Source organism: Trachinotus anak, unplaced genomic scaffold, assembly GCF_046630095.1.
Source record: "Trachinotus anak isolate AG129_WGS33_773 ecotype Australia unplaced genomic scaffold, CSIRO_AGI_Tana_v1 ptg000004l, whole genome shotgun sequence".
Taxonomy (NCBI): Eukaryota; Metazoa; Chordata; class Actinopteri; order Carangiformes; family Carangidae; genus Trachinotus; species Trachinotus anak.
This window is the reverse complement of record NW_027273855.1, coordinates 15,947,450-15,973,732: the sequence shown is the minus strand read 5'-3', so window position 1 is coordinate 15,973,732 and position 26,283 is coordinate 15,947,450. Positions and strand designations below refer to the sequence as shown.

Below are 26,283 nucleotides of genomic sequence, written 5' to 3'. Positions count from 1 at the left end.
AGCGTGGAGAGGGTTGCCCACAGCAAACCTTAGGTGCTACGTGGTCAGTTACTATGTTCCCTATCATAACTGAGTCATGGTGTTGATTTACTAAGCTGGAAAATTATTTTGTATCTAGAGCTGAGTATTGAGATGTTTTTATACTAGTCTGAAGATGTTATCAGACTTCCGGTACCAATAGGAAAACTTTTGAGAAATATTAATATTATCATATACAAAGCCCTTTGCTCGTTTTAGAAAAGAACCCAGAACCATCAAACACATTTTTTCAACATTTAACCAGGACGTCTCCTGAGATATGTCATGTCTTCCACAAGAGATCTGAACAAAATAGAGTAGAGTAGCAATGCAAGCAAATGTTATTTATATCAGGGACCATCTGATCAAAATCTGACCAGACATTGGATGCCACCCTTATTTGACAGTTTTTAATACTTGGTGCAATGCTCACATTTCAATAACACCAAAGTGAGATTGAGTTTGCAGCCAGATTGTGTTCTCTGATGACTTTTTCCAATGCTTTTTGTCTGTCTCTTTGATTATTTGACTGTGATGGTTGGATTTTGAAGAATATACTTCTTATGCTGAGTATTGCTGCAAAAACACCTAAAAAATAACAGGACTCAGAGGAACCACATTAAACTTCCCGTGACACACAACCTGGTCTTTAAAAGCACTCCTGTCACCCACCTGTACTAAAAATCTACGATAAAACGTAAACTTTGTGAGAGAGAGGTAACTCAGCAAGAGAGGCTTGGTTGATTATTCCTTCTCACTAAAAGCAGAGGAGAGCATAGCAGGATAAAACCTAACACCAGTCATCAATAGGTGCTATTGTACTTTAGCTCCGCTCTTCAGGAGTGGCCTAGCCTGTCAGAGTGTGTGCGCGGCTTCAACCCTGCAGCTATGGGATTAGCTCCACTGCTGGGTGGTCCTCCTCCTGCTGATCTCAGAACAGCATCACAGTTTACAGCGCACTCATTCTAGGTGTCAGGATTATGAATCAGGTCAGACCCCAGAGGTTTGTTTCTGACCATTGTAATCTTATTGTACTTGGTATCTGGCTTGACTTGTGAATAGATTTACATATTACAATTGTTTCTGTAAACTGATAAAGAGCCTCAAGGTTAGACAAACGCTCTTGTGATTTGAAAGTTGTTGGACTGAACCTCTAGTCTTGTTGGGAAAAGTTGGCTGGATAAATGGGTTCTGCTTGAGCTCTAGTGTTACTGCTCAGTGGCCAACATTCGAAAGCTGCGGTTGTATTATGCCGCGGTCAGACCAGAACTGACATGACGAAATTTACTTGCTTGCTGTGGCAAACAGAGGGCAGGACAGGAAATAGTGTGGTCAAGGTTGCAAGCATAAGCTAGCCAGCTAACATTAGCGTTCCACAACTTGAAAATGATCCGAGTTTTTATCAGACATTTTATTTACCCTGTCCTTGCACTCACTGCCAGCCATGCAGATGGTGCTTGTTTTTCATTCACTGTGCAGTTGGGTAAACACAGAAATCAGTGCCTCCTGGATGAAAGGTCAGTCTCACCGTTTTTCTGAAATTCCCATGGGTGTTGAACTAGTTTGAACAAGGCAACATCAGTCTACAAGAATAAGTGAGTGAAAAGCTTGGTGAATGTATTTGGTGTGACTGTTGCATTAACTGGCTACCAGGTAGAACAATACAGCTGGGGAAGTGAGGCAAGGTGTTTCTGGCTTTAGGAAACTTACTGGATAATTAAAGGATAGAGAAAAAAGACGAAGCGATTTTTAATGCTTGTGACGAACGTGTGATGTTAGATAGAAGAGTCACAATCACAGGCAGGAGTCATGGCCATTACTCATTTGTTTTTTCTCTCCTCTTTGGCTTCCTACCTTGTGTCCTTGAACTCACCACTGGTTAAGCTGGTTGTAATGGGGACAGATCACTAGTTGGCATTTTCCAGTAACACACAGACCTACACACTCACACATACACGGCCAGCACATGTTCTCCATAACAGAAATCCCAGAGACAGACAGGTAGTGTGACAGGAGGGGAGCTGTCGGAGGCCTGCCGTTCTCCCCACCTGAAGGGATAGGAGTGGAGGACAATATAAACACTCTGTCACACACATAAACAAGACCCCGCTCAGGTTTCACTGCACAGTTAGGGACGGCTCACCCTCTCTTTTATAGAGAAAGTATTTGTGTAATTTGTTTATGTGAGATTCCATAGCCCTAATGGGGAAATGGCTTTTTCGGCATCACACTACACCTGAGTTCAATTTCACTGGCTCTCTCACAGACAGATCGTAAAGATGGCATACCAGAGCGGACGCAATCTGTCTTTCTCTTCTGCGTCTCAATTTAATTTCTCTGCCTTCCTCTCTTCCAGTCACATTCTTTCTCTCTACATCCTCACTCTCTCTCTCTTTCTCTCCCTCTCTCTCTCTCTCTCTCTCTCTCTCTGCTTTTATCTCCCTCTCTGTGAATAATGGCTGTGTAGAGTAATTATTCAGCACATTTTCAGTAACAGGTCAGTCAGATCAGCATTGAGCCAATTTGTAATGTTGGGTTTGAAACATTTGTTTCATTACAATTATGTTTTGCGACTGATAATGTAACCTTAGATTTGTTTAAATTATTTGTTAGAATTTTCTCCAGAGATATTTCACTGGAGGAATTTGTGAACAAGCACCAACAATGTGACACGTGCTCCGAGCTGTGAAACATAGCTCCTAATTAGCGAGAGCTCCTAACCAAAAAAACTTGCCTGCTGGAGTAGAAACCCATAATGTGTGCATGTGTGATTGTGTGTGTGCCATTCCGCATGCACATATGTTCGGGTCAACATGAAAAGAACGAAAAACCTTTTTGGGAATATAATCTAAACATCCACTGCTCAATAAAACCAATATTTACAGTATTTACTGTATTTTTCTATACTAATAATATTCCTCAGCCAACTACACTAACACGTACACACACACACACACACACACATACATACACACACACGGATGAGCACGTTCTTCCTTGGTTAGATTCAACCGCCTGCTACTCCAGAAAGACACCATGTGTTTAGCACCACCAAAAACAATGGCTCAGAAGAACCTTCTGCACCACAGTGCAAATGAAGTGAAGTGCAGGCCAGAGAACAAGACCCAAACATGTGTTTGCCTCGTTTTTGCCTTCTAATTACATATACACATAGTTATTTCTCTTACACGGTGTGTGTAAAGTGTGTGTGTGTGTCGAAACTCTGCGTGTGAGTGTGTCTGTGTGCGCGTGCATGTGTGTGTGTCTGCTTCCCTGTTGTAATGCAAAGCTTTGTGTCTGGAACTCGTGTGTTTCACAGCAGGCATTCCATTCAGACTAACTCTGTTTGCTTAGGTAATAACTAGGCTTACCCATAATTTGTTTGTGTGTATGTTTGTCTGTCTGTGTATATGTACTTGTGTTTGTGTTTGTGTATGTATGTGCATGCACGTTCAAAGGAATAACTCCCTTGCATTTTACACATTTACACATAAAGGCAAGCCCATCCCTTTGAACTTAGAAACAGGCCTTTTTTGTGTCTAGTCTTGCTCAAGTATTGTTTCTGTCTCCACTTTATTCTAAGATTTCCATTTGTTCCCTCAAAATGGCCATTAGAATACCTTTAGCTGTAAAAAAAACTTTGAAAAATACTGCTTCTGTGCACCAATAAAGTTCAAATACACTGATTAGTATCATTTACATACTGATAGGCCTCATTGATCCTGTGGTAAGGCTTGAAGTATAACGCACGCTCATACAGAGACCTTCACACACCGCCTACTGAGAGCATATTTCCCCTCAATACTGGGGGTCAACAGGGGCCAATAGCTGCCAGATCAGCTAAGGGGTTGCCAGATCTGAGTTGCTGCTGCCAGCTGGTGAGTCCAGCACCCAACACACACTGAGATCACAAGCCAGAGGTTTTATCAGTGACGTCAGGTCAATCAGCCCTACCTCTGCCTCATCCTACCATTACACACACACAGACACACTCACGCATTATCATCTGATGCCCTGATGTCAGACAGAGGAGGGGCGGGGGTGATTAAATTTTGTGTGTGTTGGATGAAGCAGAAAGAAGTTCAGCATTTTTAGTTTTCTTAAAGCAGTTCAAATGGCTTAAGACCCATTTGTGCGTGCCGACCATCACGTTACAAAATAACTTCAAGTGAGTGCATGTTTGTACGGCTGCATGCATGAGGTCCACCTTTGTTGTATATGTGTGTGAGTGTGCGTGTGAGTGTGCGTGGGTGTGGGTGGGTGGATGGAATGAGGCAACATACCGTGACTTTATCATGGCAAAGCAGTAACAGTATTAACAACTGGTGAAAGACGTTTTGTGGACGTTTCTCGGATTCCCTTTTGGTGGAAAGAAAAATGGGGAGAGATGAGAGGGAGAGGGAGAGAGGGAAGAAAGGGAGAGATGGAAGGAAAAAAGGGGGAGTCCACAGAATAATGAATAGCTATGGATATTTCTGTGCATTTTAAAGTGTGTCACTGTTCAGTGATCAGTGTAAGCCTCCCTGTAGTCAGTCTCTATCATCGCTTTGTGGCAGTGTTGAATTTCCAAACACAGGAAGTGTTGCTTGATTTCCTCTTTCTTTGTGTCTGAAATATGTGTTTGTGTTTGTGTGTGTGTGTGTGTGTGTGTGTGTGTGTCTCCCTCTTTCTCTGTTTCCCTAACTCCCTCTCTCCTTCCTCGCTCACATGCTCACACACACATATACAGATGTGGGATAGTTGTTTGCTTTTCTTGCCAAGCAAAAATGCTTTCTTCTCTTTGTGACCCGCTTTGGTGTTACCTGACAAGTGTGTGTGTGTGCGTGCATGTGCAGGCGCATGTGTGTGGAGAGAGTGAGCAAGTGCTAAACCCAGTTGCTTGCCTGAGTGCTGCTGCAAAGGCCCAGGTTGACAGAGAGGATTGAGAGTGTCATCCCTGGGATTAAGCATAATGAGCAAGACTGACAGACAAGACAACATTGTACACTTACACAGACACATACACACACATACACTCTAAGCATACACACATAAAGGTACACAGGCAATTACAGAGAGGTGTATCAAAGTGCTGGAATAAGCCCCTGTTTAAATGCGTGTGAACAGGCCATTCCATCATTGCCTGACGCCTCTGCAGGGAGGGAACAGGGATTACCCCTCTTTACTTTCACTGTATCTTTCCTTTTTTTTCTCTCATGTCTATTTCCCACTCCCTAACTCTTTTGTCCTCTCTCTTTTCTGTTTCTCATTTGTGTGTTTCTGTGTGTATGCTGTGTATACCAAGAGAGAGACTGAGTTTATGAACTGTCTTTGAGCCAGGATTGCGCTCCCTGGTGACTGTGACTGTGACTCTTCTGGCTTGCTGAGCATTCCTAAAAGATGGTAATGACTGCTGGGCAGACTTTAGTAAGATTTGAATGTCGCCAATGATCAAACCAAGTTGGATCGAGTTTGTTCCAGACTGAGTAAGCTGGTGTTAGGTTCAGAGGATGAAACCAGAAAGCATGTGGTTTACCTAATTATTATCACATCACTCACTGTTGTTCGTTAAGATTATTTAAAGCATATTCGATTTTTTATAACTGCCATCTGAGCTGCTTACAGAACGTGGCAGCGAGAAATAATTGTATTTTTGAAACAGCTGAAAATAGCGAGCAAATGTGGTGCCTGAATATTATTTTATAATTCAGTTCATCATCAGGTTTCAGTGTGGAGCCACAGCTCCACTGAAGTTTACTTCTGTCATATGAAGTTCACTCTGCAGAGTTTGCAAATTAGTTTCTAAATGTATTATTTCTCCTTACCTTTTCCACAGATATTGCAGCTTTGATCAGGAAGACAAACTGTTGTAAATGCAGGTTTGTTTCTGTTTTCGTGGAGAATGATTAAACATAATCTTTATATTATCTGTTTCTTCACAGCTTAATGCATTGTGTCATAGTCTGTCATGATATGGGAGAGAGAGAGAGCGAGATATTGAATAGATTTACATCCTCATTGATTTTACCTTGCATTCTTTCAATTTCCCCCATTTACCTGTTTGTCAAGGTTGGGTCTGGAATCCATGTGTGCCACAGAACTTCAAAAGACCTTTTTTGTCAGAAGATCTTGTCCATTTTTAATCTATAACTGCCAAGTGGCAGCTTACAATCGCTGTCCAATCAGATAGCAGCTGATAAGTGTGGCATGTAGCAGTTAGCTTGGCACCCGCCAAGCCTTCCTGGCCTAGGTGCAGGCTTGTCAGCACAGTGTGCACTTGAGGCTTTGCAAGATTCTTTGAGGGGGATGATCAGCTTTCATCTTATCACTTTGCACAGTGACACAGGCTTCAAAGAGCATCGGTCATTTTTACTGGCACTGCAGTATGTGCATGTTTGTGCGTGTGTGTGTGTGTGTGAGTGTCTGTTTGAGCTATCGACACATTCTCAGAAAGCTGTTCCAGGCTCCAGGACTGTGTTTAATGAAGGCAAGGGCATGGCTTCAAAGAGCTGCAATCCAATCTACATGTGCAGATGTACACACACACACACATCATGCACTCACAGCACACATACACCTCTGCTGGTTGGAACCACTGAAGGAGTTTGAACTCAATCTTTCAGCCTCTCAGTCTTATAATTTGGCAGCGCAACCTTAATGAGATGACTGAGAGAGACTGATGGATATTCGCGGATTTGCCTGAGTGAGAGTGAATGATCAAAAACAAAATTTGACAAAATTTTGCATCATTTCAGCTGTCTTCAAACTCAGAGGCTGATCTGTCTCAATTGAAATATTTTCCACTCTAATAAATGTATGAGTTTTCAGAAAATATTCTCAAATACTTTAAGGATTGTGTCTAGTTGTGTGTGTTAGTGCCTGTCTCTGTGTCATGATATAGTCTGGCTGATCCAGCACACAGCTATATATTGAAGGTGACATGTGCTAAGTTGGAGGAATGATGAAATTTCAGAGTTAATGGGCAAATTGTGGGAAGTGAATTACAGAAAGCTTAGAGCTGGAACGAACCTCATTCCACATAATATTGCTGTCATTTGTAACAGTCGCCTCACACTCGGTAGATTGTTGCTGTCAGCTGAAGAATTTCTATTTCCAAAGGGCAACCTTCCAAGATAAAAGATAAGATTCATAGACTTATTTTCAGATTGATGCTCTTTGCAACTGCGCAATGGTCTTTAAAGACTGGAACATAAAGATTTCTAAAAGTTACAAGATTTTTATGAAAGCACTGGAAGGCTTGAAACATGAGATAGTCCCAGGCCTAGCACTGACCCTCAAACCATTTGTTAAAAATCCTTCATGCTTTAAGGTTTACGAGTGTGCATATGTTTACGTTTGTATGTTCTTATGTGTGTGTGGGAGTGTGTGTGTGTGTGTGTGTGTGTGTGTGTGTGTGTATGTGTGTGTGTTTGCATACATGCATTACTGTGTGTCTCTGGTGCCTTTGAGGTGTGTTAAGGTGTGTTTCTCTCTTTGATGTTTGGCATTGGGTTTATAAAAGGGTTGGTTTTTAGAGGCATGAATTTTTTCAAAGTGTTGGTGCGTGTGTGTGTGTACGTGTCTGTGTGTCGGCCAGCAGAGTGGATGTGGTTCACCTTGCACTGGCCACCTGTAAGCCATCGACAGAAATTAGCCTCTTTAGTCTTGATGGGTTGCAGAACAGAAAAGGAAGGGGCGGTGAGAATGTGGTAGGAGGACTGTTGGGGGAAGTTTTGAGGAGGTGTGTGTGTGTGTGTGTGTGTGTGTGTGTGTGTGTGTGTGTGTGTGTGTGTGTGTGCATGTGATGTGAAGGATATTTGGACCGCACCACTTTCAAAACTGCACTCTCACTGCGCCATCATAAGACAGAGAAAAGGGGAGACAAGGTATATACCATACAATGGAACCATTTGTTTCTCATTTGTCTGTACTGTCTGTGTGTGTGTGTGTGTGTGTGTGTGTGTGTGTGTGTGTGTGTGTGTGTGTGTGTGTGTGTGTGTTGTACTTATTTAGCTCCAGTATTCTGGCGGTAGGCCCAATCCAGAGTTCTGCTCTGACTCTGCTAAACACATGCAACCTGGACTCATTACTTTCAATAAACAAATAGTCATTAATAGCAACCTGCAGGCTCCACACACATAAATACAAATGTATAGTACACATGCACACTTGTGGATGCACCACCAGCCACACCCACTCCCACCGTGTCTACGGCTGCCATTGGCTGTAGGGTTTGGGACTAGCGAGACTAATGATGTGGTCCTTGTGTTCCTGCTTCCTGTCCTTCGCTGGAGGACTTCCTGTGGCAGAGTCATGTGGTCCTGATTACAGTCCACATCTAAGGTCCCCTGGAGCAGGACAGTTTTGCTCTGATACACACACACAATAGATATAGAATAACCTGCGTCCCTTTCGTCAGATATGTGATATTATTGACCAGGAGCGCTGGAAACACTCAGCATCTGTGTTTACTTCTCTTTTCATTTCTCTTTAAGTTTCTCTGTCTGTTTCTGGTTTTTCTGCCGTCCCTTGTTCTGTAGCCAGGAGGTTCTTTGGTGTGATGAGGGGCTGACTGGTCCTGTTGTATTTTACTCGCTGCTCTGCAGCCCTGCCCTGGCACCAGACTTCAGCTCTGGGTTATTGATCAGTAGGTTGGTTAGTTCTGTGCAGGCGGCTACACAAACAGTGACATTTTCAATTGTGAAAACAATACAGGTTAACTAGTTTGAAATTTGAGGCTGAGGAGAAACAAAAGCTTTCTTTGTCTGTGGATTTCAGAGATTCAGCTGGTCCAGAACCATCTCAGTGGTTTTGCATGTTATATTCTTGAGACTTATTTTTACATCTGTGCCAGCTATTCTGCCAAAAATACCATAAGATAAAATTTGCTGCTGTCCAGTCCTCCAGCACTTGTCGCCATTCATTTGAATTTAAAGTACTTCTAACTTCTTTTAGATGGGGGATCTATTACATCTTTGTTTTTCAAAGTTGCATTATTGTTGGGACTGTTTTGGAAACAGACAAATCTGTATATCTGTGTACACACACACACACACACACACACACACACACAACACACACGGATGACAAATTAACGGATAAAGCAAATAAAGTGTCCGAGGTGGTGTTGCCAGAATAGTTTAATTGCTCCTTCGACTTTTTCAAAATATATTTCCTCATTGGTGTTGGTGGTTGAGAGCGTTGTCAGTCCAAAAACTCCTATAGTATCTTGCACAATGCACCCGTGTGGAAGTATCTGCATTCGTTATGTTTCTCCACTCATTTATTAATTTTTTTAATGTGTCACCCTTCTGTAGAGAGAGACAGATGTTGTCAAGAATTTTCATACAGTGTTCACATCACATGGGTATGCTTTGGAAAACGGTCAGCAGTATTGTAAACATGATTTGTATTTGTATATAGACTTTGTATTTAATGGGATAAAGCATGCAAAACATGCAAAAGTATGGTCATATAAACAGGGTAGATCCAAACAACTGACAGAAGCCGGCGTAATCTAATAATCCCTTGCTGTTGTATTAGTAATTTTTTACATTTTGTTTAACAGAAACAGCCCTATTATCTTGATGAAGCATCTCACAGCTCCAGCCAAGTGTAAAGTTGTCATTCCTCATCTGTGCACCGTACACAGGGAAAGTGTGTGTCCAGTGTGTGTGTGTGTGTGTGTGTGTGTGTGTGTGTGTGTGTGTGTGTGTGTGTGTGTAAAGCCACTCTCCAAGGGGAAATTGTTAGCAAATGGGCTCCAACTGCTGGCCTTTTAGCTTTGCAAACACAACCTGAAGGCCTCTCCCCACATTCCCTTCTCTCCACTCAACCACCCTCACCCACCCACCTCGCCCACCCTCCCACACACTGCAATTCACCTGCCCAACAAGCCCAAGGCTTCTCATCAGTCTGCTACTCCCTCCCTTCCTTCCCTTGTCCCCTTTTCTATTTCGGTCCCACTCAATACCTTAGACATTTCCATCCCTCTTCATCATTCCCTCTCCCTCCCTCTCTGTGTGTGTCTCCTTCTTTACACACAGAGAGCCATTCCTGAGTGGGTAAACAGAGTAAATTGGAGCTGACCCCCAGGGTTAGCAGGGGTCACGCTCTCTTTTCATGTCAAAACCATCTGAAGGTTGATTGGTTGATTGCAGTGCTCTCTGCTTCCAAAAGGCTCCCTTGTGTTGCTGTAATTGCCCTATCATGCCCACATACACACATCCACATACTTAACACACACATGAGCATGCACGTACATACATGCAGAAACACACACACACACACACACACACACACACACACACACACACACACACACACACACACATTCTTACAGCCAAATGACTTAATTGGTGTTAATTGCATAATGACAGTAGTGAATTGGACCTGGGTCAGAGGTGACACAGGTTTGAGTGGAGAGGGGGATGGAGAAAGGATGTTGAGAAGATGAGAGAGGGAGGCTGGCCCTTCTCCTCTGCCTCAGTCTTCGTCTCTTTCTTCCTCACTTCCAGTACTAAGCAATCCTTGACCTGATTGCAGAAGTTGGCCCGTGGGGATGACATACATATACACACACTCTCACACACACAAAAACAGACAGCCCTTTGTGGTGTGGAGGGATGCTCTATACACTTAACACAAGGATTCAATTTGACTCAGTCAGCATCTGTGTGTGTATGTGTGTGTGTGTGTGTGTGTGTGTGTGTACTTATGTGTGTGTATTTAACTATAACAGCAGAGTATGTTTGTGTGTGTGACTGCCTGGGCAGCTGAAAGAGCACTATTGGTGAAAACGTTTAAGCCATCATCATTAGAGAGTTGTTGGTACAGAGGTGTGTTTTAGTGAAGGACGTAATTGGCCCATCATAGTGCTATGTAATCTTCTCATATTCTATGAAAACAGCAAAAGCTATTGGCCATAATGGCCATGTTTAAGGTGGGACCTTCCCATGTTAAACACACAGCATCTTAGCTTGATACGGGCTGGGACCGAGCTGCAGAGAGAGAGGGTGGGGTGTGTAATGTTGGGTGTATACCAGAAGCCCTGCAGTCATGTATTCTGTCTCCATGCTCTACTGTACACATTTATTTCCCTTTTATTTTATTCCACGGAAATCACTCTGCAGTCGTGTGTGTGTATGTGTGTGTGAATGCAGTTTGAACCCAGTATGTAGGGGGAATCGCGTGATTCCAAAACCAGAGCTTTGTCAAGTGGAAACATTGCTGCGTCTGAGACCACCCGGGATTAATTTCTCTTTGTGAAAATGTTATTGTGTATATGCATGCATACGTTTGTGTGCATGTCTGGGCTCTACTGCAATTAAATGTGTAGGCCTTGTGTGCACGTATGCCTGAATCCCCATGTGATTTTATGAAAGTGCATGTGTCCTTGTGTGTGTGTGTGAGTTTGTGTGTCCTTGTGTGTGGGAGTTACAGTAACCCCCATCCTGCTGTTTATAGGAGGGAGTGAAAAGTGATGGAAGGTATGGAGAGAGATGGGCCAGTGATGACATAGCCTTATGTTCACCCCCTCTGGATATGGCCGACTCTATATTAGATCTATCCATCATAAGGCTGCACTCAAGTCCCACATGCTTCCTATACCATTCATAGGTAGATGTCCACTGTACATGTGTTAGTCTCATCAATGTCCTACTCATATGGTACATGTCACACTCATACTTGTAAAGTCTGAATGTACTTTGTCATGCCCGCTGCATACTTAGTGTGTGCATTTGTGTGTGTGTGCAGCCTGTATTGACTCTCTTTAAGTGGTTTTCGAAGCTCAGATGAAAGATGTATGGTTTTCCTCTGGTTCCTCAGAAAGACTTCCACCACAGGCTCCTCTAGACACAAAAGGAGCTGTCACTCCCTGCTTTACTCATCTCACTGTGTGTTCATTCAAATATGCGTGTCTGTGTGTGGTGTCGGTGGTGGAGGTTTTGTGTATGCATGTGTAAATGCCTCCGTGTGTGTCAGGAGTCTTTTGTCACCTGTTCCTTGTGCTCTGTGCGAGCCCTGTCTCTGGGCGAGCCTTTGATCTAGTCGACAGGAGATTCCTACAGTGTGAAATAGCCCCGGCCAGATTTACTCAATGAAAGAGTAGACCTTAACCACTGTTATTACCCCCCTTTTTTTAAACATCACTCCTTGTTTCTGTCTCTTGTTCTCTCTCTCATTCTCCACGTCTTGTCTGTCTTTGTCATTTCGTGCTTCCTTACATACATATGCTATGAGTGTGCTTGTAAGTGTACATAAATCTTAAATTGGAGGGGATTTTCTGTAATATTTACTGCAGTAGTCGTTGCATTCAGTCGTAGCTGGAGTCAAATGCCACTAAGTCCTGCAGTCAGAGCCAAGGTTACCAATGCCGTTACTAAAGACCAGATGTGTAGAGGTAGGTGTGGAATTGAATAGGACAGCGGTGTAGCTTATTCTCTTTCATCACTATTTCCACATTACTAGGAGGAGAAATTGAACCCGATACAATGATGCACATGACATTTCTGTCATTGCCGCATGTAGGTGTCTGTTCAGGATTGTGTCAGTGCACATGAGTGTGACTGAAAGGGGTCGTGGATGTGCGAAATGACACATAGCACCTCAGACTGTCTCTTTACAACTCCCCCTCCCTCTCTCTCTCTCTCTGGCACTCTGACGTTAGTGTGTTATTTCTTACAGGTGGTTGGGCGTGGCTGTCTGAGCTGTTGAACATGTGTCAGAGTCCAGGTGGGGAGAGACACAATGTAATTATCCCTGTGAAACGCTATCCATGTAACACAAACACTACACACATGTGTACTGGCAGTTACAGGGGCTGATGCTAATTTATTGTGGTGAGCTGTACTATTTTAAGTGTTCCATTCTGCAGACCCAGAGGGACAACAACAGTGGGAGCAAAGCCAAAGGGACAAGGAGAAGCAATGGTGGGGCTGAATTTTTTTTTGCTATTGCAGAATTAGTCTCAGATTGAAAGTAGAGATCAGAAATGTGGTGTGGAGCTTTTTACCATGGTGGTTGTGCCATGGCCAGGGCACCTCAGGGAGCAATCCCTTTTTGTTTAACCACTGCTGGACACTTTTATTACTCAGCTGGTTTGTGCAGCCACAGAAACATCATTCTCTGTAGCCATTGCATTTCACACAAAATACACTTTTTTGAAGGATAGGTTCACAATTCTTATGCCTCCGCACCAGCGACACCCATGGCCCGTCCATATGTGCATCCCATTCTCGTGTACTCAATATCTTAGAAACATTTTGAGGGAATTTCCTCAAATTTGGTACAAATGTTCACTTGGACTAAGTCAGAGGTCAAAGGTCAAGGTCTATATGACCTCACAAAACACATTTTTGGCCATAACTCAAGAATTGACATGCTAATTATGACACAATTTAACACAAATGTCTAATCGAATAAATTAGTTCAACTTCACTGTGACATCATAATGTGTTCTGCAAAAACACTTTTCACCGTTATTCAATGCTGTAACTTAGGAATAGACGGGAAGATTGTAACCATATTTCCTTCTCTGGTTGGTGGAGGCATATAACCACAAGGTGGTAATTCTAGTTCAAGTCAGTCTATAAGAATAGTCAGGTGCCCGTATGAAGACTGAGACAGGCTTTGCTTGCTGTAATAATTCCTCCTAATGTGCTTCAAGTGAAAGTGGTAGAAGACAAAATCCATTGCAAAGTTCAGCTTAAGCTAAAATGAGGCTTCAGCAGTTTGAACTAGAGTGTTTAGCTCAGCAAGGGAACACTTTCCAGAAAAACAGAGACAGGATTTTGTACTGAAAACTTTGAACATACCCACTTGATTTGTGTAACTCACAACACAAAAAGAGAAATGTGGATTGTGTCCCCAATCACTTCTATTGAAATCTCATTAGAAGAAGATCTCTTGAGAAGGTATGAACAGGAGGGATAATTATAGCACGCAAACAATGTTCATGTGGGTACCGCTTTAAGACAGACTTGGATCAAATGTGAACATTTTACAACACTTTAACATTTGAATTCACTGCTCAGCCATTTTAACAATACAATACAATTAACAATATTAGTTAATCGTTTACATCACTTATCAACCAATGTTTTTAACCTGAAGTGTATATGTGGTAAGGGAAATTTTATTCAATTTGTAAGTATAGAATTATTATTATAAGGGACTACCTAAAGTTCTCATAGGATACCAAATCTACTACGCAATGGGCATTTCATGTCTAGGAACTATTTGGGTTGTATTCTCCTCAGCTAGGTAAGTGCACTGAGACGGCTGTCACCTGTCATTACAGCAAACTGGACGAGAGATGTGGGGTATGCCAGTTGAACAGAACTACTCAAAGATGTGGGGTAATGTGAGTGATGGTTGAAAGTCACAGTCTGTGACCTGAGAAAGCTCCTACTAAACATCAGCACATGACCTTGCTTGGGAGGCCTGAATTCTTTCAGCCTTAAGCCGATACTATTCCCAGCACCACCCAGACAAAATGGACCACGCTAACACACAAACCTCCAGAAACACACCCACCCCAATATTTCATACTGTGGATTTTATGAGTTACTTGAAGTCTTAACACACTTCACTGAATCACATTTTCACAGGTTATTTTAGTGCAAACTAAACCATCAATTTTTTCTGCCTTGATATCAAGAAGATGTTTGGAACAGAATGTCTTGAGTTTCAGTTTTCTGAGTTAAATGAACCAGAGGTGAAAAGTGATCCTTAATTTAACCAGCACATCAATATTCCACATCACAGACTTTCACAAACAGAGTGAGGACAGGTTTACATACATTACAGCTCCAGCTCCTCTCTATTCTCGGCTATCGTGACGGAGGGAATTTGCCTAGTCGACACATCATGACCTGTTGCGTTAATCCCTCAGCAAAACTAAATGTTAAGCGCTAGCCTTAGCACTGTCAGTGTGGATGACTCTATCAGTGCTTGTTTAATGGGTATGGTATGTTTCGGCAGTAAATATCATAAAACTATGAGTAGCTTTGTCAAAACTAATGAGGATTATTTACTCTCTATCTGCACACAGAGCCAGACTTCTGTCGCTTTCTACGATGCTTATTTATGATCTGCACTATCTCCCTTTGAGTTTTACTGGCAGGGCCTTCCAGAGTGTCATACAGAGCACTCCAAAAGGTTGTTAAAGGTTCAAGATGGCTGCACGAGGAGTGAGTGGTTTTAGTCAGAGAGAAAAATGTATATGTTTAGGGGTTTGCAGTGCTCCAGAGGCCTTTTATGGTTCAGATAATTCTCAGGAATCACACTCTCAATCAACTCTGTGTGTTTCTGGCCTCCCTCTCCTTTCAAGTCTGCCTTTTACCCCATCTTTCTCTCCCTCGCTCTGTCTCACCCACACGGCCCCACACACACACACCTTACCTCTCTACCCTGAGGCTGAAATAGTGGGTATTTCCCCCAGAAAACATTTGCCCTCACCTCTTCTCTGATTATCCCCCTTCCCGCTCCTATCACTGCTCTGGAACATGCCCGCTGGCAGTGGGACCCCACAGACTGGTGTACTTACTGCACACACAAACACAGACACACAAAAATAAACCTCTCCACTAGATCCGACGTTCACATTTGTTGAAGGACCATCATTAAAACCAGGCGGAAGTCATCAATGTGTTCATTTAATCTCTCACTCCCTTTTTTTCCTTCTCACCTCTGAGAGAGCAATGCTCTAAAATGGTAACGTTAAGTAACTTTTTGGCATCTTTTTTTTTTTTTTTTTTTACATGTTTCTTCACCGTTTACTCTCACACACTGATACAGAGGAGGTCACGGTGAGGTAGAGCTCACAAGCAGACCACCAGGCATTGTGAAAGCCTCCCTCTTTATCCCCAGCGTATATTCTATGTGTCTCATGTCCTGGGGCTATACTGACCCAAGGAGCACCGACAGACTCAGCCAATAACATGATTGGTTCTTCCTGAGACCGGACTTAACTAGTATTAAGCACCACATTGCAGCTGTGCTAGCACAAACACACTCACTGCACTTGATATCACTCTTGACTTTGTCACTCTGTCTTAAACCCATTTTGTATTTGGTTTAATGACGAGACGTAAAAATTTGCCAATACCTATCCATGATGTGCACGAAAGAGGCACACACCTAATAAAGAGAGGATAAACCACAAAACAAAATCAGTTACCCCTCGTCCAAGTGGGATGGATGAATAAATGAGCACATTGTTAACATTGGATGGGCAGGGGCTCTAATGTTTGATGACCAAACATAAATCTTAGCTGACTGTGTAAATCTCTGTCTGAACTTGCCCACCTCAAATACTTGTAGCTACTGAATAGACATTATTATCAGATTTTGTTGACACAAGTGTCCTGCGCACACACGCACGCGCACGCACACACGTGCACACAGATGCAGGTTCATGGGCAAACACACATAGATCCACATGCAGGCAAAGATACTCACACCAACACACACCTACTTAAAGGTGAGCCTGTTTTTACTTGAGAGCAGATTGAGATCTGAAGGATCACATTTATTTTCTTAACTGGTTCAAGTGATCCTAAATAGATCTGAGATGACCAGAGCAGACCAAACCCAATCATTTTAAATCCTAAACTCCAGCTTCATTGTCGCTGTGCCCATTTATACCAAGCACACACACACACACACAGATTTTACTCCCTGGTCAGCCAGACAGGAATTTATAAAAGGTGAGGTGCAGTTTTTATAGTACGTATTCTGTGAAATTTCAAACATTTTTTATACTACTGAAACACAGAACAAGAAAAAAAGGTGCTTCTGTGTGGTGTGATAGCAGTTAAGAGAGGGAAATGGATTACGGGCAATAAAGAACAGATGGAGAAACGGTGAGTCTGTGGGCAGTGAGAGAGAGGAAGAGACTCGTTGGGTCAAGAGTGAGGGCTGATGGGTCAGTGGAGTTGGTCTCATCTTGAGAAGACATCAGAAGGAGGGTGGAGCATTAATAGCACCCTGGATTACAAAGGAGGGGTGACCGCATGAATGTGGCAGCAGTATTTTTTTATGATATGCACACACACACGCAAATGTGAAAAGGAAGAAAGAAAAGCAGAATAGAGGGAACACTTGAATGAAAATGTGTTTCCATAACATTGCTGTCTGTGCAGAGTAGGACTTTCACGATTTGACTGGCTCTCTGTCCTTCTTTTCCAACGTTCAGGAACAAGGTCTTGACTCCAGCCCACACTGTATCTCCTGCGCGGAAACTTTCTTCCCCTTATTAAACACAAATATGAATTATGACATCATGTCAGACATGTCTTTTTCCCACATTTGTGTGTGTGTGTATATATATATTCCTGTGTTTAACCGCGCTAAGAGCAAAAAAAGCACAAGAGAAAATTTCATTATAAAATTGTTCATGTGAATGTTGTGCCTTTGTATGCATTTCAATGTACTGGGTCAAACCTTCAAAGCAAAGTGAATGCCACCATCCACCCCCCACCCCCCCACACCAAGGCTTCCACCCTCCCTCCTATACCCGCATGAGAGTGCACCACAGCCAGGCTTGCATCCACTCTGGTTTTTCCGAATGGGGGTGAGAGGCTGTTACCGTGTCAGTCGACATGGCCTCTTATCAGACCATCAGACTACCCTCAGATTCTCTTTCCAGATGGAGGTGAGATAGGGCCTCAGAGGCCCGGACCCCCGCAGACACTGAGAGCATGGAGGCCTCCCCTGATCTCCTACCTGATGGAGGTGCTTTAATGTGGGCTCGGGTTTCACTTGTCTCCCCTGTCTGGTAGGGCCTGCGCTGGTGTCAGGATGCAGGCGCGTTCAGGGCTCCTCGGCCTAGTTTCTGATGGGCCACCGCTGCTCCACTTCCAAGTTTAGCTCCAGGTCAGGGTGTTGTTATGGCACACAAGCTCACCAGGGTCCCCACACTATCTTCATTGTGGAAAATTGTTGGGTGGGTGGTGGGTTGTATACACAGCAGTCACAGGCCAGACTTTGACACACGTGCAGCTGGGCCACAGTAGAGCTCTCGACATCCCTCTCAGTAACATAAACACTGCCACTCTCACTGTGCACAGAGCGAGAGGAAAGGAGAAGGAATACCGTGATAAGAAGAAAAAAAGCTTGAAGGAATAAATGAGTGAGATTAGTCAGAGAGGAACTTCTGAGCGCTGAGACAGATCAAGAGAGAGAGGGGGGAGGAGGAGGAAAGAGGAATTCAGGAGCAGATAGATAGAATTCCATGCACCTTTTATTGTTATTGCGCAAACCTGTGTTTTGGACCTGCATGAACATTATGCACTTTTAACAACATAGTTTCTACTTCACCTTGGGGCTTTTAAGTGATAGATGAATATTTAAACATGTCCTGCCAATAACACCTTTTTTTTTTTCAGTCTCATTCTCTGCCTTCGTATTTTTGTGCGTGAATTTTCATGCTCACGTACTGATTTTTATTCAAGCGTACATCTGCAGATGTGGAGTGTGTGCGAGGCGGCTCGTTTCTGTGTGTGCGAAGGATGTCAAAACAGCCTTCACATGAGGAGTAGCTGCTGCAGATTCCACCCGTATCATTTGCTCATTGGCACACCTTGGCTGGACTCGGGGAACTCACCACCATTCCACAGAGAGCCCTCCATCATTCCTCACAGGATTAGAGACAAAAAAAAGACAGATAGGGAGAGGGAGAGAGTTTCATGGAGGGATTGCTCTTTTATTTCTTGTTGCTGGCAGAGACTTGACCATAATTTAACTGAAATAATAGAAGTTAGAAATAGAATTGCTAGCAGTGTCTCCCTGTGTTTCTCCCCCTCTCTGTCTCTGTCAATTTCAAACCAGATGTCAATTTTTAGGAGGCACAAGGAGTCGATGTTCACTGGTGAAGCAGCGTTTGAAGAAGAAGAAGAAAGCTCAGAAAGGGCACATGTGAGGCATACACAGTGTCTGGCTCGCTAACAGATGCACGCTGCCTCTCCATGGCAGTTTAATGAGTTTGATACATGAGATACATTTTTTTCCATCAACAGTCAACTCCACCTAGTGGTGTTTGTACTGAACAGATTTCTGGCTGCAGGGAGGAATGAGCTGTTATAAGGGAAACATTACCCCAGCAATTGTTTATCTGCACTGAGTCACTTCACCCTGAGACTGCTGGGAAAGGAAAGATCAATACTTAGGTTTTTTTTTTTTTTTAATATGAATGCCTCAAAAGCTACAAACTGTGCAGATAATGTTGCCTCTGAGATCCGACTCAGTTCCTCAGTGGCGTAAGGCTGTCCATTACTGGAGAGCAGTTGTAGACTGTGTTAGTAGGTCTCTCCAGCACCTCTTGGCCTGGCATCTGTGAGGCTTGCTCACACTTGCTTTCACCCAGCATGTGTTTGCTCAGATGAAGGAAATTATGTAATTAGCCTGTGAGGGATTGTTTTCTTTCACTCTTTAACCCCCCCCCCCCCCCCCCCGCTCTTTGCCTTTACCCCTCTGTCTTTCTCTCCCTCCCTCTTCTCTTTTGCACTCGCTGTCCTGTCTCCCTTTCTAGTCCTATGACAGCAGGAGATGGTTCCAATTTAATCCGAGCCACACCCTAACTCACCTCCTTCATTAATTGCCAGAGACCATCAGTGGAAGAAAATGAGCGCTTGTCATACAGATCCATCTTAGATGTTGAAGAGCAGCTTTGTTAGACATCAAAGGGGGAGTTTCAGAGGTGTATAAGGGAGTGGAAATGGAAGCTTTGGGTGTGCGGGGGGTTGTGTCAGGGTGGGTTTTGGTTGGGTCGAGTTGTGTGCTGGGAGATGGGCGCAGGGGTACACACGGGTAGTAGCGGGGGGGAGGAAAACCTGGCATTTTGCTCTCTAATTCCAGCCAGCCTGGAGGCCTGGAGCGCTAAGAAGGGCCTCACTGTTGCTCTCTGGATCAGCCAGGTATTGCTTACATAAAAAGCAAGTGAAAACAGCTGTAGGGATAATTAGCTTGATTCTCCATTACATGCCATGAGGGCCAATAACTAAAAAATGGAGTTTTGTTTGGGTTAGAGCTGCAGCCCCAACCAGGAGGAAGTTGTAAAAGTCAGGCAGAAAAAAAGAAAGAGAGGGAAAAAAGGAGAAATGTAGAGAAGAAAGAGCGAGCTCTTGAAACAATTGTTGCAGAGGAGATGTTCTCTCTTCCTGGGACGGCTTGATGTAGACCATATTTTTTAAGGGTTTTAAAAGGCTATGGTTTCAGAGTGATTGGATGGGAATGTGTGCCATCCACATGTTTTTACCCATCTAATGGAATCTCAGTTTTTGGTTCATGAATGTGTGACTTCAGATCAGTGAATTGGAACTGGACCAAATTTTAAGTGCTTTTTTTTATAACATTTGCTTCCTTGCAGTTGAGATGCTGTGTGATATTTTAACCACTGCTGTGCACGTGTTTAGTCGCCATTACACCATAGCCTCTGCATTCAATAAATCAGACATGTGATAAGAGCGGTGATTTGTTTTGTCTTTGTTTTCACTGCAAGGCATTTTGTCAAAACTGCTTCTCTCCTGACCTTCTTTTCCGAGGTTAAATAGACCATCCTCTCTGAAACGTGATATTTTCTGTCGCATACTAGGCCTGCATTCATAAAGCATCTCAGCACAGAGAAATATGTACAGCCATTTAAACACAACAGTGAGAAAGTCAGCTCAGCCATTAGCTGTAACTTCTCTCTCCCCCTGTATTTCACCCCCAAAATCTGCCCCTTCCTAACACCGAATGGCTTGTTTTATGTCTCTTCTCTTGGTAGGGTGAGTTTAGGCGAGGGGGGGCAGCCGCTCACATCAAGACTCACATAAGATAGCTTGATATGCAAACCTCAGGACAGAGACAGACAGACGAACAGAGATGGGGAGGTAAGGTTTGGGAAAAATACAGGTAGACTAATTAAAATAAACACCTATTACCTATTGATTTACCTTCAACAAGGCATGTTGTGCGTGTAGATACACAACACTGGTCAAACGTAACAACAACATTGTTTACTTTAACTCAGGGGTAAATGGTAAATGGCTTTTCACTTCACCTAGACCCCGGTTTCTGCAGCAGGCAATTGAAAATTTTGATAAGTCAATCATCTTCCTGCCTCCAGACTCAGGCCAAAGCAGTATTAATATGAGAAAGTGTTCACCCTGTCTGATCCCACCATCAAACACACAGAGTGGAGGAGTGGGGAGGGGGATGAGGGTTACACAAGGAGTTGAAGATAGGAATGGCTGATTGGAGTTAGAAAGAGATGATGGCAGAGGGAAATGATTTTTTTGCCATTTAAAGGAATGCATTAATGTGGCAGCAAATTTTGGGTTTAAAAGGACAGGAGACGCAAACGTAATCTAAAACAAAGAACAGAAGGTTCAGAAATGTGGAAATTAATGCGTACCATTAGCAAATACGCTTTTTTTCCCCCTCTCACTGAACCTACTTTATGTGAAGTGGCTCAGTATGATAATGGAAGGGATGCGTCTGATCCGTTGGAGTGAATGTCAAGTGTTAATGTTTCGGTTTTATCGGTAGCCGTTCCTGTTAAGATTCAGGTCAGGGTTTGGATATTACAGTGCAATTTATCACATTCCTACCCCTGCAGTCCTCATGCAGCCAGAGTGCTGCGCATCGCCTTTGTCTGTTTAATAAATGTCCTCATGTGCATCGCTGCCTAAAGAATCATCTGCAAGTCTTATTTCATGTCATATGTTGTTCCAACACTGGTAAAACATCCAACGGAAAGAGTCATTTAAACTGCTGAATTGTCTGGACACAAACAGTCAGCGCAGCTGGTTTAATTGCAGTTGTTTTCAATCATATTCCACTGGTTTCAATTTTTTCTTTGAATCAGTTACAGAAACAGTGACGAGCGCTACCTCAGCCAGCTGCAGTTTACACTTAGAAAAAGTAGAGGAAAGTATCCCATTGTGCACTGTGGTATATATATGTAGCTGGCTTTTTTTTCCTTTTTTTTTTTTTTTTTTTTTTTTTTTGCCTTTAGTAGCTGATGATGCAGAAAATTGTGGACAATGACCTTTGGGCTGAAAGGGCTTTAAGCAGCCTGTCAGAGCCATTTGTGCTCGCTAAATTATCCAGAGCGTGGTTCTGCTTTTCCTGACTGATATAATATGCTTTGCTTTGTCACATGTTTCTAAATCGAGCATAATCACGACCACAAATGCAGCACTTCAACTCAGGGACATAAAATTCCTTATGATTTTAACACTTTGTCACAACATGCTGACATGTAAAATAATCACTGGCCGATAAGCGTACACACATCCATGACCACATAGCGACGCACACTTCCTCATTAACAAGCCCGAACACAGGCGTCACACGTGAGTTTGTGTAGTGAATGCGTCTGTTGTGTAGCGGTAGTGAGGTGTTGACAGAGAAGAAAGAGGAGCGGTCTTCAAACACATCCACAGGCAGGTCGTGCTCTCCATTATGCCCTGCCGGGGGCCATATTTGTTGATTCTCTGGCCCCCAAATCATTAATTTAGGTGCAGACGACGGCGAAGAAACCTGAGAATGGCAACCAGTGCACACACACAAATTCACACGCAAGCGTGTACATGTGCAGACACACATTTGGTCACACTTACACACAAGCAGGCTTACATGTACACACACACACACACACCCTGTGTTGCATAACAAATGATGGCACTTTAATTGCTGTGCCTGTTTATTTACTCCTGGACGTAATGGATGGTCCTTCTTTCCTGGGCAGCCAATCAGAGTGAGACAGGAAGAGTGTGAGCAGCCCTGCAGAACTGGACACATTCCTTACAATCTGACATTTCATTTTATACACAACACTCACTAACCTAAGATGCTACTATTTAAAAACTGGTTGCCCTCTTACGCATAACATTTTTTGGGTCAGGCCAAATCCTTTGCACCACAGAATATTCCCCAACTTTACCTAAGTAGAATTAAAGTTCTTTCACTATGCCCTCTCTGAGTGACTGATGATAACGTCTTCAGTCATTGGTAGTTATTTTGGGGCCTGTTTGCTCAGCCAATGAGGCGCCCCCAGCGTGCCAGACATACATCATTGTTCCTTTTTTTTTTTCACAACCAAACCCTCAGGAAAGAAGTGAGTTGTTGCTGACTGCTGTGCAGCCTGAATAACAGACACATTCCAATAGTTTTTTTTCTTTTTTTATTAATGAGCACTTGATGTTTGGGCTGCTGCCAACTGCATTTAGAGCATTCTTAAGGAGCTCCGGAGACTCTCCAGACAGTTAGAGGAAGAAAATGGTCAAGCTATAGCGAAGGAAAAACAAAATATCTACCCTGGACCTGAGTGTCTGAGTTCTCTTTGTCCATTACCAGGCAGTGTAATTCTATGATGTAACCTTTTAGGAGATGACTGAGGGAATTGAAAATAACTTAAGATCCTTGGCTAGATAATGCATCTTCATATCCCTGTGTGGATTTGAGCATTTGTTTTTCATTCTTTGTGGTTGACCTCTCGTACTGAGTGTTTTTTCTCAATGTTTCTCTCCACAGCTGCTTGTGGAGCCACGTACCAAGAGGGTTGAGAGCATCAGCTGCAAATCAAGTGGCCCACACCTACCCAGCATCCTCACCACCAGACGTACATATGAACAAATACACGCGCTCCAGGACCCACCATTTCAATGTACCGTGGTCAGTCGGTCCAAAATTTGAATGTCACCTTCACTGACATGCACAGTGGCCCACTGAGGACCACAGCCCACTGTGGGTAAATGTCCCCCAACAGCGCATCAGTCATCAGTGCACAGCTTCGAGGTATTGGCAAGCGATCCACTGCCTTGATTTCCTTAGCTGTTTCCAATAGACTGGGAGCTGGATTCATTTTACAGTACCACAGTGCTACAGAGCTCTGGCTTCACATCAACCGACAATAACCACTTTCGACTACTAGTGTGGCTAAGCTGAGCCAGTGGAACTAGCCGTAGACCCACGCCAATTCTGGACTGGTTTATGATGGCATGAATGTGCTTACTTCTGCAGCTAAATATCAGAGTTTTGTAAATATCACAACATGGACCTCAAAATCCACAATCCACAAGAGACCTTCTTGATGTACTGTGCCAAAGGAGACATCCCTGTCTGCTGTGACAAATTACTGAAATGGGAACTGCATCTGAATCATTTGGGCTACCCAGTAAACCGCCCTAGTCACTCATTTGTCTGACTATCTCCCACTTCCTGCAGAGAGATCAACAAGAAAAAGTAAATTTGGGCTTGAAGATGCCCCCCCTCCCCCACCCCACCCCATCCCCGAGAAAGAAAAAAAAGAAAACGGTTTCGAGGATCAGCTTACAGCCTCTCTAAAAATCAGGACCTTAATTAACAGGGGAGGAAACACAGCTGACCTGAAATCAGCCAGATTACTGTAAGAACAGTGTGTTTATACATTTCTCCTTGTGTTCCTTTAGCCTGCTGTGCGTTTGTTTAATGAACCAATATCATGTTCTGTTTGCTTTTCTACATCCGAAACGGTTTTGAGTGCCACTCTTCTTTTGTTTTGAAGTTGTAACAGCTGTGTGTGACTTAATACGCTGATGAGTGATGTATTATTTTGTTGTCTATTTATTGGTCCTGTGAATCTGAGTGGCTAATCTGTTTATAATGAAGTGACTTGCATTTTAAAGCACTGTGTCATTACTTTTTTCACTGTACTGGAAGTGGGTCTGACATGACGATTATGTACAGTATTGTTGTGTTTTGATTCAACAGCTTAACAGTGTTTCCACTTGGCCCTTACCTAATATGTACAGTTTTTGTACAGTTTGTGTGTGTGTGTGTGTGTGTGTGTGTGTGTCTGTGTGTGTGGTTTTGTGCTGCTCTCATGATTGTGATGACTGTGAAAGTTTGGGGCGAACAGTATTCACCCTCGACTTGTTCCACAGTGTTTTGCAGTGGTCAGCTTGTCTCTGTTGTTTGAATAAAAGTTGTTTTCACAAGAACTACGACATGTGTTTTATCAGAAAGACAATAATGTGAACATTGACATTGTCAGTGGTATTGGTAAATTTGAGTGCAACAATGGGTATTTTCACAAGATTAAAGTTTCACCGCCACTAATAGCAACTACAACAATAGACTCTTGCACTGCCCAAGAAAGAATTCTTCCAAGTTTTCATGGTCTACCAATTCTCTCTCTCTCTCTCTCTCTCTGTCTCTCTCTCCCTCCCTCCCTCTCTCTCTCTCTCTCTCTCCCTCTCTCATAAACTCAGCCAGATGTTGCCCAGTTTTCTTCCTAAGGGAACGTGGGAGGATGGAGGAGGGGGAGGATGGAGGATGGGGGGGGGGGGGGGGGGGGGGGGGGGGGGGGGCGGTGGGTGGTGGTGGTGGTATTGAGGCATGGTGAGGGAGCCAGTGGGGATCATGAAATGTGGCAGAGCATGTTTTCAAGCGAGCGTCTCTTTTTGATGCTGTCGCAGCCTCTCCAGCATCCACCGCAGCACCACTAGCTGGGAGCAGAACTCAATGCGAGATTCACTGGCATTCCACCCTCAGGCCTGCCGCAGGTATTCACACAGTCATGTGGAAGAGTTTTGATCCTGAAGGAGATACACACTCTGAAAGATCTGACGTGCACTCAGACAAAATCATAGTCCTCACAGAAGCATCATGAGTCATTTTAAACCATTTTGGGGCTTGAATCAGCTGTGGTGTTTATTACTTTTTTTTTTTTTTTTTGCTTGACTTTTCTGTCTATATATGGGTTTAAAATGAAGCTTTTCCTGTACAATTCTGTTTTATTCATTAATAGAAATTAGACAATTTAAATCTATTGCTATTATAACTATACAGTGCATGTAAAAGTAACTTCAGCCTGTCTCAGTGCTGCAACAAGTCAGGAAGCTCCACATGCTGGAAGCCAAATTAACCACCTTTTATTATGTATTGTCAATGAAGGGTTTAGGGAATGATAATGATTATAAATGAAGTCTGTATTAGACCTACAAGAATGGCTGCACTTGACTGAGGCTGTAACAGGATCAGTCTTTATGTGTATATATTTAGGTGACTGTCCCCTTCCATTCATTTTTTTTTTTTTTTTTTTTAGAATTGTTTCACCTCTTTTGCCGACTGTTATCCTATCTTCTATTTCCTCAAACCAAGTGAAATCCTGCCCAGCGCGACTCAAAACAACACCGCTCTCACCCTTCAGTGCCTCTACTGCGTGTGCGCGGACTGACGATCCGCAGTGACACACGTGAAACTATTAAACACTTTGCCCTCTGACACTCATCATCGGGTTCACGGAAGAATATC

General features: G+C 43.3%; 1 protein-coding gene across 13 annotated transcripts in view; it reads left to right on the top strand.

The window, feature by feature from the left end:
* Positions 1–24,950, top strand: part of LOC139620643 (ERC protein 2) — a 151,983-nt gene extending 127,033 nt beyond the window's left edge. For 5 of the 13 annotated variants that reach the window (XM_071476375.1, XM_071476377.1, XM_071476372.1 and 2 more), the window contains one exon: positions 23,521–24,950. The gene's annotated coding sequence lies outside the window, so the exon portion shown is untranslated. Of the gene's footprint in view, positions 1–12,684; positions 12,738–23,520 lie in introns of those variants that run through there. The other 8 variants (XM_071476386.1, XM_071476382.1, XM_071476379.1 and 5 more) reach the window with 4 other exon arrangements.
* Positions 24,951–26,283: the final 1,333 nt, after the last annotated feature.